Below are 18,130 nucleotides of genomic sequence, written 5' to 3'. Positions count from 1 at the left end.
AAGTCCTGGGCTGGAAAGCCTCACGATTCAGCCCCGCAGCCCCAGGCCCTGAGTGTGGAGGAGGGCGGAGCGGGTCGGCGAAGGGTGCGGCTGCCGTTTTCCTGATGGGCTGGAGGGGCAGTGGCGCTTTCCGGACGAAGAGGACCGGAAGGGTCCCCGAGACCTCCGCTGGGAGCCACGCACCCTCCCAAGGATAAGGCTCCAGGAGGCGACGGAGGAGGGCGGCTGCTTGCCCTGGCCCGAGCTGTGCGTCCCCCGCCTTGGCCACAGCAGTGGACATTCCCAGAAGAACAAGCGCCCGAGAGCACTGAGAAATTTTCCCCCGAGAAAACTTGACCCTCGTCCTGGCAGCAGGACACCTCGGGAAGAAAGCCACCCAGCGGCCACCTGGGCGAGACCGGCTGCCCGAGCAGGCGCGCGGGGCCTCTGGCCGCTGGCCCCGGGCTGCCAGCCCCCACCCGGACTCCCAGCCTTGCCAAGAGAGCAGCGTGGAGATGCACGCCGGGGCCCTCGGCAGGCTCTTGGGGCTCCCGGAGGCGGCGGCTAGCGTCTACGGCCATACCACCCTGAACGCGCCCGATCTCGTCTGATCTCGGAAGCTAAGCAGGGTCGGGCCTGGTTAGTACTTGGATGGGGGACCGCCTGGGAATACCGGGTGCTGTAGGCTTTTGCTCCTCCCTCCCTCGCTGCTCCTTTTGTCTTCGGGGACTTCGCCACCACCCCCCCACCACCACCACCACCCCCAGCACCACCACCACCACCACCACCACAACGACCCACCGTGACCACGACCCCGACCCCGTCCGGGCCACCCGCCAGACCCACGCACACCGAATCCTCACAGCTACGTCCCCGAAGCCTCTCCCCTCCCCACACTCTCCTGGGGCGCGCGCCCGCGACACGGGTCACCAGCGAGGTTGGTCCCAGGCCACGTTGGGGACCGCTCCCCAACTGCCCTCCAGGCGGGCGGGGAGGGACGTGCGGAAGCCATGAGAAAGTGGGTCCTGCACCCCAGCGGGCCCCACAGCGGGACGCGCCACACCTGGGCTCGCCACAAGGTGGTGCACTGGGTCCAGGGCAAGACGCCAGGGGACAGAGAAGCAGGGAGCCTCAGTCGGGTGCTGCTCCACGTCGCGCTCCGTCGCTCAACCCAAGACAGGGCAGCCAGCGCGGGACCTCTACGTGGGATCCCGCCTCCCACGGCAGAGCCTGCGGTCACAGGGACAGAGGGCGCAGGCCGCCAGAGCTCCGGATGCCAGCGGCAGCTCCCAGTCCCGCTCAAAGGGAGGGAGGGCCGCCGCTGGCGCCCAGTCGCCTGTGCCACCCTCCGGGTCTCAAAGCACTCCTCAGTCAGCTCAAGGACCGGGGCCACCTGGCCTTCGGGGTCACATGGGCTTGGGCACGACGGAAGGGACCGCTTGCCCCCGTGGAACAGACATTCTCCCCGTGGACAACCTCAGGTGCCGGGACCCTCTGCTCCGCCTTGGAAAACCCACCTTCTGCAATGTATGCCCAACGCAATCAGGCCGAGCAGATTGACCCCCTCGGCCCGGCCCCAGTGTGTGATGGGGCTCTGTGCGTGAGGGCTTGCTCTTCCCCACCTACACCAGGCACGGCATCTAACACACACACACACACACACACACACCACGCAGAGACACCCAGACCACGCACGCATGCACGGGGACGCACCCTCCTCTCCCCCACCCCACACACGAGCAGCCAAAGGACAACAGGGTATGGCTGGGGCCTGAGCGGGAACAAGCGAAGCCTTGGTTTGCGGCCCCTCGGCCAACTGCATCAGGATTTTTGTCTGGGCTCGGAGGCCAGAGGATCTCTGCCATTTGCTAGCAGGGCCAGGGATGGCAGGAGGGTGGGTACGGGGCTCAGCCAGGGCCAGTTCTGCTGGCACGATCCTGTAGCACGTGGCCGCGTAGTACGGGGCCGGGTCTGAAGGAGGGCAAGCAGGGGCACAAGACCCAGCAGCGGCACAGGGAAGAGGCCCAGGGCACCCAGGAGCAGACGAGACCCGGGAGTCGTGCGTGCTTGGCGTGGCCGCGGGCCCCGTGACGCCCGAGGACTCGAGTGCTCAGCCCCGTGTAGTGGCCGCGAAGGCCTGCCTGGGAGAAACGCCCCGGGAGGCCGGCAGGAACCCGGGATCGGAAGGGATGTGGAGGGGCCCCGGGTCGGAGGAGATGGCTTTGGCTGTGTTTGGTTTTGTTTCTTCTTCCCAAGATCCCGGGTGTGAAAGGGGCCAGAGGTGAAGTCCTGGGCTGGAAAGCCTCACGATTCAGCCCCGCAGCCCCAGGCCCTGAGTGTGGAGGAGGGCGGAGCGGGTCGGCGAAGGGCGCGGCTGCCGTTTTCCTGATGGGCTGGAGGGGCAGTGGCGCTTTCCGGACGAAGAGGGCCGGAAGGGTCCCCGAGACCTCCGCTGGGAGCCACGCACCCTCCCAAGGATACGGCTCCAGGAGGCGACGGAGGAGGGCGGCTGCTTGCCCTGGCCCGAGCTGTGCGTCCCCCGCCTTGGCCACAGCAGTGGACATTCCCAGAAGAACAAGCGCCCGAGAGCACTGAGAAATTTTCCCCCGAGAAAACTTGACCCTCGTCCTGGCAGCAGGACACCTCGGGAAGAAAGCCACCCAGCGGCCACCTGGGCGAGACCGGCTGCCCGAGCAGGCGCGCGGGGCCTCTGGCCGCTGGCCCCGGGCTGCCAGCCCCCACCCGGACTCCCAGCCTTGCCAAGAGAGCAGCGTGGAGATGCACGCCGGGGCCCTCGGCAGGCTCTTGGGGCTCCCGGAGGCGGCGGCTAGCGTCTACGGCCATACCACCCTGAACGCGCCCGATCTCGTATGATCTCGGAAGCTAAGCAGGGTCGGGCGTGGTTAGTACTTGGATGGGGGACCGCCTGGGAATACCGGGTGCTGTAGGCTTTTGCTCCTCCCTCCCTCGCTGCTCCTTTTGTCTTCGGGGACTTCGCCACCACCCCCCCACCACCACCACCACCCCCAGCACCACCACCACCACCACCACCACAACGACCCACCGTGACCACGACCCCGACCCCGTCCGGGCCACCCGCCAGACCCACGCACACCGAATCCTCACAGCTACGTCCCCGAAGCCTCTCCCCTCCCCACACTCTCCTGGGGCGCGCGCCCGCGACACGGGTCACCAGCGAGGTTGGTCCCAGGCCACGTTGGGGACCGCTCCCCAACTGCCCTCCAGGCGGGCGGGGAGGGACGTGCGGAAGCCATGAGAAAGTGGGTCCTGCACCCCAGCGGGCCCCACAGCGGGACGCGCCACACCTGGGCTCGCCACAAGGTGGTGCACTGGGTCCAGGGCAAGACGCCAGGGGACAGAGAAGCAGGGAGCCTCAGTCGGGTGCTGCTCCACGTCGCGCTCCGTCGCTCAACCCAAGACAGGGCAGCCAGCGCGGGACCTCTACGTGGGATCCCGCCTCCCACGGCAGAGCCTGCGGTCACAGGGACAGAGGGCGCAGGCCGCCAGAGCTCCGGATGCCAGCGGCAGCTCCCAGTCCCGCTCAAAGGGAGGGAGGGCCGCCGCTGGCGCCCAGTCGCCTGTGCCACCCTCCGGGTCTCAAAGCACTCCTCAGTCAGCTCAAGGACCGGGGCCACCTGGCCTTCGGGGTCACATGGGCTTGGGCACGACGGAAGGGACCGCTTGCCCCCGTGGAACAGACATTCTCCCCGTGGACAACCTCAGGTGCCGGGACCCTCTGCTCCGCCTTGGAAAACCCACCTTCTGCAATGTATGCCCAACGCAATCAGGCCGAGCAGATTGACCCCCTCGGCCCGGCCCCAGTGTGTGATGGGGCTCTGTGCGTGAGGGCTTGCTCTTCCCCACCTACACCAGGCACGGCATCTAACACACACACACACACACACACACACACCACGCAGAGACACCCAGACCACGCACGCACGCACGGGGACGCACCCTCCTCTCCCCCAACCCACACACGAGCAGCCGAAGGACAAGAGGGTATGGCTGGGGCCTGAGCGGGAACAAGCGAAGCCTTGGTTTGCGGCCCCTCGGCCAACTGCATCAGGATTTTTGTCTGGGCTCGGAGGCCAGAGGATCTCTGCCATTTGCTAGCAGGGCCAGGGATGGCAGGAGGGTGGGTACGGGGCTCAGCCAGGGCCAGTTCTGCTGGCACGATCCTGTAGCACGTGGCCGCGTAGCACGGGGCCGGGTCTGAAGGAGGCCAAGCAGGGGCACAAGACCCAGCAGCGGCACAGGGAAGAGGCCCAGGGCACCCAGGAGCAGACGAGACCCGGGAGTCGTGCGTGCTTGGCGTGGCCGCGGGCCCCGTGACGCCCGAGGACTCGAGTGCTCAGCCCCGTGTAGTGGCCGCGAAGGCCTGCCTGGGAGAAACGCCCCGGGAGGCCGGCAGGAACCCGGGATCGGAAGGGATGTGGAGGGGCCCCGGGTCGGAGGAGATGGCTTTGGCTGTGTTTGGTTTTGTTTCTTCTTCCCAAGATCCCGGGTGTGAAAGGGGCCAGAGGTGAAGTCCTGGGCTGGAAAGCCTCAAGATTCAGCCCCGCAGCCCCAGGCCCTGAGTGTGGAGGAGGGCGGAGCGGGTCGGCGAAGGGCGCGGCTGCCGTTTTCCTGATGGGCTGGAGGGGCAGTGGCGCTTTCCGGACGAAGAGGACCGGAAGGGTCCCCGAGACCTCCGCTGGGAGCCACGCACCCACCCAAGGATACGGCTCCAGGAGGCGACGGAGGAGGGCGGCTGCTTGCCCTGGCCCGAGCTGTGCGTCCCCCGCCTTGGCCACAGCAGTGGACATTCCCAGAAGAACAAGCACCCGAGAGCACTGAGAAATTTTCCCCCGAGAAAACTTGACCCTCGTCCTGGCAGCAGGACACCTCGGGAAGAAAGCCACCCAGCGGCCACCTGGGCGAGACCGGCTGCCCGAGCAGGCGCGCGGGGCCTCTGGCCGCTGGCCCCGGGCTGCCAGCCCCCACCCGGACTCCCAGCCGTGCCAGGAGAGCAGCGTGGAGACGCACGCCGGGGCCCTCGGCAGGCTCTTGGGGCTCCCGGAGGCGGCGGCTAGCGTCTACGGCCATACCACCCTGAACGCGCCCGATCTCGTCTGATCTCGGAAGCTAAGCAGGGTCGGGCCTGGTTAGTACTTGGATGGGGGACCGCCTGGGAATACCGGGTGCTGTAGGCTTTTGCTCCTCCCTCCCTCGCTGCTCCTTTTGTCTTCGGGGACTTCGCCACCACCCCCCCACCACCACCACCACCCCCAGCACCACCAACACCACCACCACAACGACCCACCGTGACCACGACCCCGACCCCGTCCGGGCCACCCGCCAGACCCACGCACACCGAATCCTCACAGCTACGTCCCCGAATCCTCTCCCCTCCCCACACTCTCCTGGGGCACGCGCCCACGACACGGGTCACCAGCGAGGTTGGTCCCAGGCCACGTTGGGGACCGCTCCCCAACTGCCCTCCAGGCGGGCGGGGAGGGACGTGCGGAAGCCATGAGAAAGTGGGTCCTGCACCCCAGCGGGCCCCACAGCGGGACGCGCCACACCTGGGCTCGCCACAAGGTGGTGCACTGGGTCCAGGGCAAGACGCCAGGGGACAGAGAAGCAGGGAGCCTCAGTCGGGTGCTGCTCCACGTCGCGCTCCGTCGCTCAACCCAAGACAGGGCAGCCAGCGCGCGACCTCTAAGTGGGATCCCGCCTCCCACGGCAGAGCCTGCGGTCACAGGGACAGAGGGCGCAGGCCGCCAGAGCTCCGGATGCCAGCGGCAGCTCCCCGTCCCGCTCAAAGGGAGGGAGTGCCGCCGCTGGCGCCCAGTCGCCTGTGCCACCCTCCGGGTCTCAAAGCACTCCTCAGTCAGCTCAAGGACCGGGGCCACCTGGCCTTCGGGGTCACATGGGCTTGGGCACGACGGAAGGGACCGCTTGCCCCCGTGGAACAGACATTCTCCCCGTGGACAACCTCAGGTGCCGGGACCCTCTGCTCCGCCTTGGAAAACCCACCTTCTGCAATGTATGCCCAACGCAATCAGGCCGAGCAGATTGACCCCCTCGGCCCGGCCCCAGTGTGTGATGGGGCTCTGTGCGTGAGGGCTTGCTCTTCCCCACCTACACCAGGCACGGCATCTAACACACACACACACACACACACACCACGCAGAGACACCCAGACCACGCACGCACGCACGGGGACGCACCCTCCTCTCCCCCACCCCACACACGAGCAGCCGAAGGACAAGAGGGTATGGCTGGGGCCTGAGCGGGAACAAGCGAAGCCTTGGTTTGCGGCCCCTCGGCCAACTGCATCAGGATTTTTGTCTGGGTTCGGAGGCCAGAGGATCTCTGCCATTTGCTAGCAGGGCCAGGGATGGCAGGAGGGTGGGTACGGGGCTCAGCCAGGGCCAGTTCTGCTGGCACGATCCTGTAGCACGTGGCCGCGTAGCACGGGGCCGGGTCTGAAGGAGGCCAAGCAGGGGCACAAGACCCAGCAGCGGCACAGGGAAGAGGCCCAGGGCACCCAGGAGCAGACGAGACCCGGGAGTCGTGCGTGCTTGGCGTGGCCGCGGGCCCCGTGACGCCCGAGGACTCGAGTGCTCAGCCCCGTGTAGTGGCCGCGAAGGCCTGCCTGGGAGAAACGCCCCGGGAGGCCGCAGGAACCTGGGATCGGAAGGGATGTGGAGGGGCCCCGGGTCGGAGGAGATGGCTTTGGCTGTGTTTGGTTTTGTTTCTTCTTCCCAAGATCCCGTGTGTGAAAGGGGCCAGAGGTGAAGTCCTGGGCTGGAAAGCCTCACGATTCAGCCCCGCAGCCCCAGGCCCTGAGTGTGGAGGAGGGCGGAGCGGGTCGGCGAAGGGCGCGGCTGCCGTTTTCCTGATGGGCTGGAGGGGCAGTGGCGCTTTCCGGACGAAGAGGACCGGAAGGGTCCCCGAGACCTCCGCTGGGAGCCACGCACCCACCCAAGGATACGGCTCCAGGAGGCGACGGAGGAGGGCGGCTGCTTGCCCTGGCCCGAGCTGTGCGTCCCCCGCCTTGGCCACAGCAGTGGACATTCCCAGAAGAACAAGCGCCCGAGAGCACTGAGAAATTTTCCCCCGAGAAAACTTGACCCTCGTCCTGGCAGCAGGACACCTCGGGAAGAAAGCCACCCAGCGGCCACCTGGGCGAGACCGGCTGCCCGAGCAGGCGCGCGGGGCCTCTGGCCGCTGGCCCCGGGCTGCCAGCCCCCACCCGGACTCCCAGCCGTGCCAGGAGAGCAGCGTGGAGACGCACGCCGGGGCCCTCGGCAGGCTCTTGGGGCTCCCGGAGGCGGCGGCTAGCGTCTACGGCCATACCACCCTGAACGCGCCCGATCTCGTCTGATCTCGGAAGCTAAGCAGGGTCGGGCCTGGTTAGTACTTGGATGGGGGACCGCCTGGGAATACCGGGTGCTGTAGGCTTTTGCTCCTCCCTCCCTCGCTGCTCCTTTTGTCTTCGGGGACTTCGCCACCACCCCCCCACCACCACCACCACCCCCAGCACCACCAACACCACCACCACAACGACCCACCGTGACCACGACCCCGACCCCGTCCGGGCCACCCGCCAGACCCACGCACACCGAATCCTCACAGCTACGTCCCCGAATCCTCTCCCCTCCCCACACTCTCCTGGGGCACGCGCCCACGACACGGGTCACCAGCGAGGTTGGTCCCAGGCCACGTTGGGGACCGCTCCCCAACTGCCCTCCAGGCGGGCGGGGAGGGACGTGCGGAAGCCATGAGAAAGTGGGTCCTGCACCCCAGCGGGCCCCACAGCGGGACGCGCCACACCTGGGCTCGCCACAAGGTGGTGCACTGGGTCCAGGGCAAGACGCCAGGGGACAGAGAAGCAGGGAGCCTCAGTCGGGTGCTGCTCCACGTCGCGCTCCGTCGCTCAACCCAAGACAGGGCAGCCAGCGCGCGACCTCTACGTGGGATCCCGCCTCCCACGGCAGAGCCTGCGGTCACAGGGACAGAGGGCGCAGGCCGCCAGAGCTCCGGATGCCAGCGGCAGCTCCCCGTCCCGCTCAAAGGGAGGGAGTGCCGCCGCTGGCGCCCAGTCGCCTGTGCCACCCTCCGGGTCTCAAAGCACTCCTCAGTCAGCTCAAGGACCGGGGCCACCTGGCCTTCGGGGTCACATGGGCTTGGGCACGACGGAAGGGACCGCTTGCCCCCGTGGAACAGACATTCTCCCCGTGGACAACCTCAGGTGCCGGGACCCTCTGCTCCGCCTTGGAAAACCCACCTTCTGCAATGTATGCCCAACGCAATCAGGCCGAGCAGATTGACCCCCTCGGCCCGGCCCCAGTGTGTGATGGGGCTCTGTGCGTGAGGGCTTGCTCTTCCCCACCTACACCAGGCACGGCATCTAACACACACACACACACACACACACCACGCAGAGACACCCAGACCACGCACGCACGCACGGGGACGCACCCTCCTCTCCCCCACCCCACACACGAGCAGCCGAAGGACAAGAGGGTATGGCTGGGGCCTGAGCGGGAACAAGCGAAGCCTTGGTTTGCGGCCCCTCGGCCAACTGCATCAGGATTTTTGTCTGGGTTCGGAGGCCAGAGGATCTCTGCCATTTGCTAGCAGGGCCAGGGATGGCAGGAGGGTGGGTACGGGGCTCAGCCAGGGCCAGTTCTGCTGGCACGATCCTGTAGCACGTGGCCGCGTAGCACGGGGCCGGGTCTGAAGGAGGCCAAGCAGGGGCACAAGACCCAGCAGCGGCACAGGGAAGAGGCCCAGGGCACCCAGGAGCAGACGAGACCCGGGAGTCGTGCGTGCTTGGCGTGGCCGCGGGCCCCGTGACGCCCGAGGACTCGAGTGCTCAGCCCCGTGTAGTGGCCGCGAAGGCCTGCCTGGGAGAAACGCCCCGGGAGGCCGCAGGAACCTGGGATCGGAAGGGATGTGGAGGGGCCCCGGGTCGGAGGAGATGGCTTTGGCTGTGTTTGGTTTTGTTTCTTCTTCCCAAGATCCCGTGTGTGAAAGGGGCCAGAGGTGAAGTCCTGGGCTGGAAAGCCTCACGATTCAGCCCCGCAGCCCCAGGCCCTGAGTGTGGAGGAGGGCGGAGCGGGTCGGCGAAGGGCGCGGCTGCCGTTTTCCTGATGGGCTGGAGGGGCAGTGGCGCTTTCCGGACGAAGAGGACCGGAAGGGTCCCCGAGACCTCCGCTGGGAGCCACGCACCCACCCAAGGATACGGCTCCAGGAGGCGACGGAGGAGGGCGGCTGCTTGCCCTGGCCCGAGCTGTGCGTCCCCCGCCTTGGCCACAGCAGTGGACATTCCCAGAAGAACAAGCGCCCGAGAGCACTGAGAAATTTTCCCCCGAGAAAACTTGACCCTCGTCCTGGCAGCAGGACACCTCGGGAAGAAAGCCACCCAGCGGCCACCTGGGCGAGACCGGCTGCCCGAGCAGGCGCGCGGGGCCTCTGGCCGCTGGCCCCGGGCTGCCAGCCCCCACCCGGACTCCCAGCCGTGCCAGGAGAGCAGCGTGGAGACGCACGCCGGGGCCCTCGGCAGGCTCTTGGGGCTCCCGGAGGCGGCGGCTAGCGTCTACGGCCATACCACCCTGAACGCGCCCGATCTCGTCTGATCTCGGAAGCTAAGCAGGGTCGGGCCTGGTTAGTACTTGGATGGGGGACCGCCTGGGAATACCGGGTGCTGTAGGCTTTTGCTCCTCCCTCCCTCGCTGCTCCTTTTGTCTTCGGGGACTTCGCCACCACCCCCCCACCACCACCACCACCCCCAGCACCACCAACACCACCACCACAACGACCCACCGTGACCACGACCCCGACCCCGTCCGGGCCACCCGCCAGACCCACGCACACCGAATCCTCACAGCTACGTCCCCGAATCCTCTCCCCTCCCCACACTCTCCTGGGGCACGCGCCCACGACACGGGTCACCAGCGAGGTTGGTCCCAGGCCACGTTGGGGACCGCTCCCCAACTGCCCTCCAGGCGGGCGGGGAGGGACGTGCGGAAGCCATGAGAAAGTGGGTCCTGCACCCCAGCGGGCCCCACAGCGGGACGCGCCACACCTGGGCTCGCCACAAGGTGGTGCACTGGGTCCAGGGCAAGACGCCAGGGGACAGAGAAGCAGGGAGCCTCAGTCGGGTGCTGCTCCACGTCGCGCTCCGTCGCTCAACCCAAGACAGGGCAGCCAGCGCGCGACCTCTACGTGGGATCCCGCCTCCCACGGCAGAGCCTGCGGTCACAGGGACAGAGGGCGCAGGCCGCCAGAGCTCCGGATGCCAGCGGCAGCTCCCCGTCCCGCTCAAAGGGAGGGAGTGCCGCCGCTGGCGCCCAGTCGCCTGTGCCACCCTCCGGGTCTCAAAGCACTCCTCAGTCAGCTCAAGGACCGGGGCCACCTGGCCTTCGGGGTCACATGGGCTTGGGCACGACGGAAGGGACCGCTTGCCCCCGTGGAACAGACATTCTCCCCGTGGACAACCTCAGGTGCCGGGACCCTCTGCTCCGCCTTGGAAAACCCACCTTCTGCAATGTATGCCCAACGCAATCAGGCCGAGCAGATTGACCCCCTCGGCCCGACCCCAGTGTGTGATGGGGCTCTGTGCGTGAGGGCTTGCTCTTCCCCACCTACACCAGGCACGGCATCTAACACACACACACACACACACACACCACGCAGAGACACCCAGACCACGCACGCACGCACGGGGACGCACCCTCCTCTCCCCCACCCCACACACGAGCAGCCGAAGGACAAGAGGGTATGGCTGGGGCCTGAGCGGGAACAAGCGAAGCCTTGGTTTGCGGCCCCTCGGCCAACTGCATCAGGATTTTTGTCTGGGTTCGGAGGCCAGAGGATCTCTGCCATTTGCTAGCAGGGCCAGGGATGGCAGGAGGGTGGGTACGGGGCTCAGCCAGGGCCAGTTCTGCTGGCACGATCCTGTAGCACGTGGCCGCGTAGCACGGGGCCGGGTCTGAAGGAGGCCAAGCAGGGGCACAAGACCCAGCAGCGGCACAGGGAAGAGGCCCAGGGCACCCAGGAGCAGACGAGACCCGGGAGTCGTGCGTGCTTGGCGTGGCCGCGGGCCCCGTGACGCCCGAGGACTCGAGTGCTCAGCCCCGTGTAGTGGCCGCGAAGGCCTGCCTGGGAGAAACGCCCCGGGAGGCCGCAGGAACCTGGGATCGGAAGGGATGTGGAGGGGCCCCGGGTCGGAGGAGATGGCTTTGGCTGTGTTTGGTTTTGTTTCTTCTTCCCAAGATCCCGTGTGTGAAAGGGGCCAGAGGTGAAGTCCTGGGCTGGAAAGCCTCACGATTCAGCCCCGCAGCCCCAGGCCCTGAGTGTGGAGGAGGGCGGAGCGGGTCGGCGAAGGGCGCGGCTGCCGTTTTCCTGATGGGCTGGAGGGGCAGTGGCGCTTTCTGGACGAAGAGGACCGGAAGGGTCCCCGAGACCTCCGCTGGGAGCCACGCACCCACCCAAGGATACGGCTCCAGGAGGCGACGGAGGAGGGCGGCTGCTTGCCCTGGCCCGAGCTGTGCGTCCCCCGCCTTGGCCACAGCAGTGGACATTCCCAGAAGAACAAGCGCCCGAGAGCACTGAGAAATTTTCCCCCGAGAAAACTTGACCCTCGTCCTGGCAGCAGGACACCTCGGGAAGAAAGCCACCCAGCGGCCACCTGGGCGAGACCGGCTGCCCGAGCAGGCGCGCGGGGCCTCTGGCCGCTGGCCCCGGGCTGCCAGCCCCCACCCGGACTCCCAGCCTTGCCAAGAGAGCAGCGTGGAGATGCACGCCGGGGCCCTCGGCAGGCTCTTGGGGCTCCCGGAGGCGGCGGCTAGCGTCTACGGCCATACCACCCTGAACGCGCCCGATCTCGTCTGATCTCGGAAGCTAAGCAGGGTCGGGCGTGGTTAGTACTTGGATGGGGGACCGCCTGGGAATACCGGGTGCTGTAGGCTTTTGCTCCTCCCTCCCTCGCTGCTCCTTTTGTCTTCGGGGACTTCGCCACCACCCCCCCACCACCACCACCACCCCCAGCACCACCACCACCACCACCACCACAACGACCCACCGTGACCACGACCCCGACCCCGTCCGGGCCACCCGCCAGACCCACGCACACCGAATCCTCACAGCTACGTCCCCAAAGCCTCTCCCCTCCCCACACTCTCCTGGGGCGCGCGCCCGCGACACGGTTCACCAGCGAGGTTGGTCCCAGGCCACGTTGGGGACCGCTCCCCAACTGCCCTCCAGGCGGGCGGGGAGGGACGTGCGGAAGCCATGAGAAAGTGGGTCCTGCACCCCAGCGGGCCCCACAGCGGGACGCGCCACACCTGGGCTCGCCACAAGGTGGTGCACTGGGTCCAGGGCAAGACGCCAGGGGACAGAGAAGCAGGGAGCCTCAGTCGGGTGCTGCTCCACGTCGCGCTCCGTCGCTCAACCCAAGACAGGGCAGCCAGCGCGCGACCTCTACGTGGGATCCCGCCTCCCACGGCAGAGCCTGCGGTCACAGGGACAGAGGGTGCAGGCCGCCAGAGCTCCGGATGCCAGCGGCAGCTCCCCGTCCCGCTCAAAGGGAGGGAGGGCCCCCGCTGGCGCCCAGTCGCCTGTGCCACCCTCCTGGTCTCAAAGCACTCCTCAGTCAGCTCAAGGACCGGGGCCACCTGGCCTTCGGGGTCACATGGGCTTGGGCACGACGGAAGGGACCGCTTGCCCCCGTGGAACAGACATTCTCCCCGTGGACAACCTCAGGTGCCGGGACCCTCTGCTCCGCCTTGGAAAACCCACCTTCTGCAATGTATGCCCAACGCAATCAGGCCGAGCAGATTGACCCCCTCGGCCCGGCCCCAGTGTGTGATGGGGCTCTGTGCGTGAGGGCTTGCTCTTCCCCACCTACACCAGGCACGGCATCTAACACACACACACACACACACACACCACGCAGAGACACCCAGACCACGCACGCACGCACGGGGACGCACCCTCCTCTCCCCCACCCCACACACGAGCAGCCGAAGGACAAGAGGGTATGGCTGGGGCCTGAGCGGGAACAAGCGAAGCCTTGGTTTGCGGCCCCTCGGCCAACTGCATCAGGATTTTTGTCTGGGTTCGGAGGCCAGAGGATCTCTGCCATTTGCTAGCAGGGCCAGGGATGGCAGGAGGGTGGGTACGGGGCTCAGCCAGGGCCAGTTCTGCTGGCACGATCCTGTAGCACGTGGCCGCGTAGCACGGGGCCGGGTCTGAAGGAGGCCAAGCAGGGGCACAAGACCCAGCAGCGGCACAGGGAAGAGGCCCAGGGCACCCAGGAGCAGACGAGACCCGGGAGTCGTGCGTGCTTGGCGTGGCCGCGGGCCCCGTGACGCCCGAGGACTCGAGTGCTCAGCCCCGTGTAGTGGCCGCGAAGGCCTGCCTGGGAGAAACGCCCCGGGAGGCCGCAGGAACCCGGGATCGGAAGGGATGTGGAGGGGCCCCGGGTCGGAGGAGATGGCTTTGGCTGTGTTTGGTTTTGTTTCTTCTTCCCAAGATCCCGTGTGTGAAAGGGGCCAGAGGTGAAGTCCTGGGCTGGAAAGCCTCACGATTCAGCCCCGCAGCCCCAGGCCCTGAGTGTGGAGGAGGGCGGAGCGGGTCGGCGAAGGGCGCGGCTGCCGTTTTCCTGATGGGCTGGAGGGGCAGTGGCGCTTTCCGGACGAAGAGGACCGGAAGGGTCCCCGAGACCTCCGCTGGGAGCCACGCACCCACCCAAGGATACGGCTCCAGGAGGCGACGGAGGAGGGCGGCTGCTTGCCCTGGCCCGAGCTGTGCGTCCCCCGCCTTGGCCACAGCAGTGGACATTCCCAGAAGAACAAGCGCCCGAGAGCACTGAGAAATTTTCCCCCGAGAAAACTTGACCCTCGTCCTGGCAGCAGGACACCTCGGGAAGAAAGCCACCCAGCGGCCACCTGGGCGAGACCGGCTGCCCGAGCAGGCGCGCGGGGCCTCTGGCCGCTGGCCCCGGGCTGCCAGCCCCCACCCGGACTCCCAGCCGTGCCAGGAGAGCAGCGTGGAGACGCACGCCGGGGCCCTCGGCAGGCTCTTGGGGCTCCCGGAGGCGGCGGCTAGCGTCTACGGCCATACCACCCTGAACGCGCCCGATCTCGTCTGATCTCGGAAGCTAAGCAGGGTCGGGCCTGGTTAGTACTTGGATGGGGGACCGCCTGGGAATACCGGGTGCTGTAGGCTTTTGCTCCTCCCTCCCTCGCTGCTCCTTTTGTCTTCGGGGACTTCGCCACCACCCCCCCACCACCACCACCACCCCCAGCACCACCAACACCACCACCACAACGACCCACCGTGACCACGACCCCGACCCCGTCCGGGCCACCCGCCAGACCCACGCACACCGAATCCTCACAGCTACGTCCCCGAATCCTCTCCTCTCCCCACACTCTCCTGGGGCACGCGCCCACGACACGGGTCACCAGCGAGGTTGGTCCCAGGCCACGTTGGGGACCGCTCCCCAACTGCCCTCCAGGCGGGCGGGGAGGGACGTGCGGAAGCCATGAGAAAGTGGGTCCTGCACCCCAGCGGGCCCCACAGCGGGACGCGCCACACCTGGGCTCGCCACAAGGTGGTGCACTGGGTCCAGGGCAAGACGCCAGGGGACAGAGAAGCAGGGAGCCTCAGTCGGGTGCTGCTCCACGTCGCGCTCCGTCGCTCAACCCAAGACAGGGCAGCCAGCGCGCGACCTCTACGTGGGATCCCGCCTCCCACGGCAGAGCCTGCGGTCACAGGGACAGAGGGCGCAGGCCGCCAGAGCTCCGGATGCCAGCGGCAGCTCCCCGTCCCGCTCAAAGGGAGGGAGTGCCGCCGCTGGCGCCCAGTCGCCTGTGCCACCCTCCGGGTCTCAAAGCACTCCTCAGTCAGCTCAAGGACCGGGGCCACCTGGCCTTCGGGGTCACATGGGCTTGGGCACGACGGAAGGGACCGCTTGCCCCCGTGGAACAGACATTCTCCCCGTGGACAACCTCAGGTGCCGGGACCCTCTGCTCCGCCTTGGAAAACCCACCTTCTGCAATGTATGCCCAACGCAATCAGGCCGAGCAGATTGACCCCCTCGGCCCGGCCCCAGTGTGTGATGGGGCTCTGTGCGTGAGGGCTTGCTCTTCCCCACCTACACCAGGCACGGCATCTAACACACACACACACACACACACACCACGCAGAGACACCCAGACCACGCACGCACGCACGGGGACGCACCCTCCTCTCCCCCACCCCACACACGAGCAGCCGAAGGACAAGAGGGTATGGCTGGGGCCTGAGCGGGAACAAGCGAAGCCTTGGTTTGCGGCCCCTCGGCCAACTGCATCAGGATTTTTGTCTGGGTTCGGAGGCCAGAGGATCTCTGCCATTTGCTAGCAGGGCCAGGGATGGCAGGAGGGTGGGTACGGGGCTCAGCCAGGGCCAGTTCTGCTGGCACGATCCTGTAGCACGTGGCCGCGTAGCACGGGGCCGGGTCTGAAGGAGGCCAAGCAGGGGCACAAGACCCAGCAGCGGCACAGGGAAGAGGCCCAGGGCACCCAGGAGCAGACGAGACCCGGGAGTCGTGCGTGCTTGGCGTGGCCGCGGGCCCCGTGACGCCCGAGGACTCGAGTGCTCAGCCCCGTGTAGTGGCCGCGAAGGCCTGCCTGGGAGAAACGCCCCGGGAGGCCGCAGGAACCTGGGATCGGAAGGGATGTGGAGGGGCCCCGGGTCGGAGGAGATGGCTTTGGCTGTGTTTGGTTTTGTTTCTTCTTCCCAAGATCCCGTGTGTGAAAGGGGCCAGAGGTGAAGTCCTGGGCTGGAAAGCCTCACGATTCAGCCCCGCAGCCCCAGGCCCTGAGTGTGGAGGAGGGCGGAGCGGGTCGGCGAAGGGCGCGGCTGCCGTTTTCCTGATGGGCTGGAGGGGCAGTGGCGCTTTCCGGACGAAGAGGACCGGAAGGGTCCCCGAGACCTCCGCTGGGAGCCACGCACCCACCCAAGGATACGGCTCCAGGAGGCGACGGAGGAGGGCGGCTGCTTGCCCTGGCCCGAGCTGTGCGTCCCCCGCCTTGGCCACAGCAGTGGACATTCCCAGAAGAACAAGCGCCCGAGAGCACTGAGAAATTTTCCCCCGAGAAAACTTGACCCTCGTCCTGGCAGCAGGACACCTCGGGAAGAAAGCCACCCAGCGGCCACCTGGGCGAGACCGGCTGCCCGAGCAGGCGCGCGGGGCCTCTGGCCGCTGGCCCCGGGCTGCCAGCCCCCACCCGGACTCCCAGCCGTGCCAGGAGAGCAGCGTGGAGACGCACGCCGGGGCCCTCGGCAGGCTCTTGGGGCTCCCGGAGGCGGCGGCTAGCGTCTACGGCCATACCACCCTGAACGCGCCCGATCTCGTCTGATCTCGGAAGCTAAGCAGGGTCGGGCCTGGTTAGTACTTGGATGGGGGACCGCCTGGGAATACCGGGTGCTGTAGGCTTTTGCTCCTCCCTCCCTCGCTGCTCCTTTTGTCTTCGGGGACTTCGCCACCACCCCCCCACCACCACCACCACCCCCAGCACCACCAACACCACCACCACAACGACCCACCGTGACCACGACCCCGACCCCGTCCGGGCCACCCGCCAGACCCACGCACACCGAATCCTCACAGCTACGTCCCCGAATCCTCTCCCCTCCCCACACTCTCCTGGGGCACGCGCCCACGACACGGGTCACCAGCGAGGTTGGTCCCAGGCCACGTTGGGGACCGCTCCCCAACTGCCCTCCAGGCGGGCGGGGAGGGACGTGCGGAAGCCATGAGAAAGTGGGTCCTGCACCCCAGCGGGCCCCACAGCGGGACGCGCCACACCTGGGCTCGCCACAAGGTGGTGCACTGGGTCCAGGGCAAGACGCCAGGGGACAGAGAAGCAGGGAGCCTCAGTCGGGTGCTGCTCCACGTCGCGCTCCGTCGCTCAACCCAAGACAGGGCAGCCAGCGCGCGACCTCTACGTGGGATCCCGCCTCCCACGGCAGAGCCTGCGGTCACAGGGACAGAGGGCGCAGGCCGCCAGAGCTCCGGATGCCAGCGGCAGCTCCCCGTCCCGCTCAAAGGGAGGGAGTGCCGCCGCTGGCGCCCAGTCGCCTGTGCCACCCTCCGGGTCTCAAAGCACTCCTCAGTCAGCTCAAGGACCGGGGCCACCTGGCCTTCGGGGTCACATGGGCTTGGGCACGACGGAAGGGACCGCTTGCCCCCGTGGAACAGACATTCTCCCCGTGGACAACCTCAGGTGCCGGGACCCTCTGCTCCGCCTTGGAAAACCCACCTTCTGCAATGTATGCCCAACGCAATCAGGCCGAGCAGATTGACCCCCTCGGCCCGGCCCCAGTGTGTGATGGGGCTCTGTGCGTGAGGGCTTGCTCTTCCCCACCTACACCAGGCACGGCATCTAACACACACACACACACACACACACCACGCAGAGACACCCAGACCACGCACGCACGCACGGGGACGCACCCTCCTCTCCCCCACCCCACACACGAGCAGCCGAAGGACAAGAGGGTATGGCTGGGGCCTGAGCGGGAACAAGCGAAGCCTTGGTTTGCGGCCCCTCGGCCAACTGCATCAGGATTTTTGTCTGGGTTCGGAGGCCAGAGGATCTCTGCCATTTGCTAGCAGGGCCAGGGATGGCAGGAGGGTGGGTACGGGGCTCAGCCAGGGCCAGTTCTGCTGGCACGATCCTGTAGCACGTGGCCGCGTAGCACGGGGCCGGGTCTGAAGGAGGCCAAGCAGGGGCACAAGACCCAGCAGCGGCACAGGGAAGAGGCCCAGGGCACCCAGGAGCAGACGAGACCCGGGAGTCGTGCGTGCTTGGCGTGGCCGCGGGCCCCGTGACGCCCGAGGACTCGAGTGCTCAGCCCCGTGTAGTGGCCGCGAAGGCCTGCCTGGGAGAAACGCCCCGGGAGGCCGCAGGAACCTGGGATCGGAAGGGATGTGGAGGGGCCCCGGGTCGGAGGAGATGGCTTTGGCTGTGTTTGGTTTTGTTTCTTCTTCCCAAGATCCCGTGTGTGAAAGGGGCCAGAGGTGAAGTCCTGGGCTGGAAAGCCTCACGATTCAGCCCCGCAGCCCCAGGCCCTGAGTGTG

General features: G+C 67.5%; 8 non-coding genes across 8 annotated transcripts; all 8 read left to right on the top strand.

The window, feature by feature from the left end:
* The first annotated feature begins 548 nt into the window (after window positions 1-548).
* On the top strand, window positions 549-667 carry LOC141412365 (5S ribosomal RNA). The gene has a single exon (XR_012437204.1). It is a non-coding gene; the product is annotated as a 5S ribosomal RNA (ribosomal RNA).
* Window positions 668-2,811: 2,144 nt separating this feature from the next.
* Window positions 2,812-2,930, top strand: LOC141412959 (5S ribosomal RNA). The gene has a single exon (XR_012437801.1). It is a non-coding gene; the product is annotated as a 5S ribosomal RNA (ribosomal RNA).
* Window positions 2,931-5,076: 2,146 nt separating this feature from the next.
* LOC141412364 (5S ribosomal RNA) lies at window positions 5,077-5,195 on the top strand. The gene has a single exon (XR_012437203.1). It is a non-coding gene; the product is annotated as a 5S ribosomal RNA (ribosomal RNA).
* Window positions 5,196-7,333: 2,138 nt separating this feature from the next.
* On the top strand, window positions 7,334-7,452 carry LOC141412363 (5S ribosomal RNA). Its single transcript, XR_012437202.1, has one exon. It is a non-coding gene; the product is annotated as a 5S ribosomal RNA (ribosomal RNA).
* A 2,138-nt stretch (window positions 7,453-9,590) lies between these two features.
* LOC141412362 (5S ribosomal RNA) lies at window positions 9,591-9,709 on the top strand. Its single transcript, XR_012437201.1, has one exon. It is a non-coding gene; the product is annotated as a 5S ribosomal RNA (ribosomal RNA).
* A 2,138-nt stretch (window positions 9,710-11,847) lies between these two features.
* Window positions 11,848-11,966, top strand: LOC141412786 (5S ribosomal RNA). The gene has a single exon (XR_012437628.1). It is a non-coding gene; the product is annotated as a 5S ribosomal RNA (ribosomal RNA).
* A 2,141-nt stretch (window positions 11,967-14,107) lies between these two features.
* Window positions 14,108-14,226, top strand: LOC141412360 (5S ribosomal RNA). The gene has a single exon (XR_012437199.1). It is a non-coding gene; the product is annotated as a 5S ribosomal RNA (ribosomal RNA).
* Window positions 14,227-16,364: 2,138 nt separating this feature from the next.
* On the top strand, window positions 16,365-16,483 carry LOC141412359 (5S ribosomal RNA). Its single transcript, XR_012437198.1, has one exon. It is a non-coding gene; the product is annotated as a 5S ribosomal RNA (ribosomal RNA).
* The last annotated feature ends 1,647 nt before the right edge of the window (window positions 16,484-18,130 follow it).

Source organism: Castor canadensis, chromosome 10 (genome assembly GCF_047511655.1).
Source record: "Castor canadensis chromosome 10, mCasCan1.hap1v2, whole genome shotgun sequence".
NCBI lineage: Eukaryota > Metazoa > Chordata > Mammalia > Rodentia > Castoridae > Castor > Castor canadensis.
The sequence above is the reverse complement of the archived record's forward strand: the minus strand, read 5'-3'. Positions and strand labels throughout refer to the sequence as shown.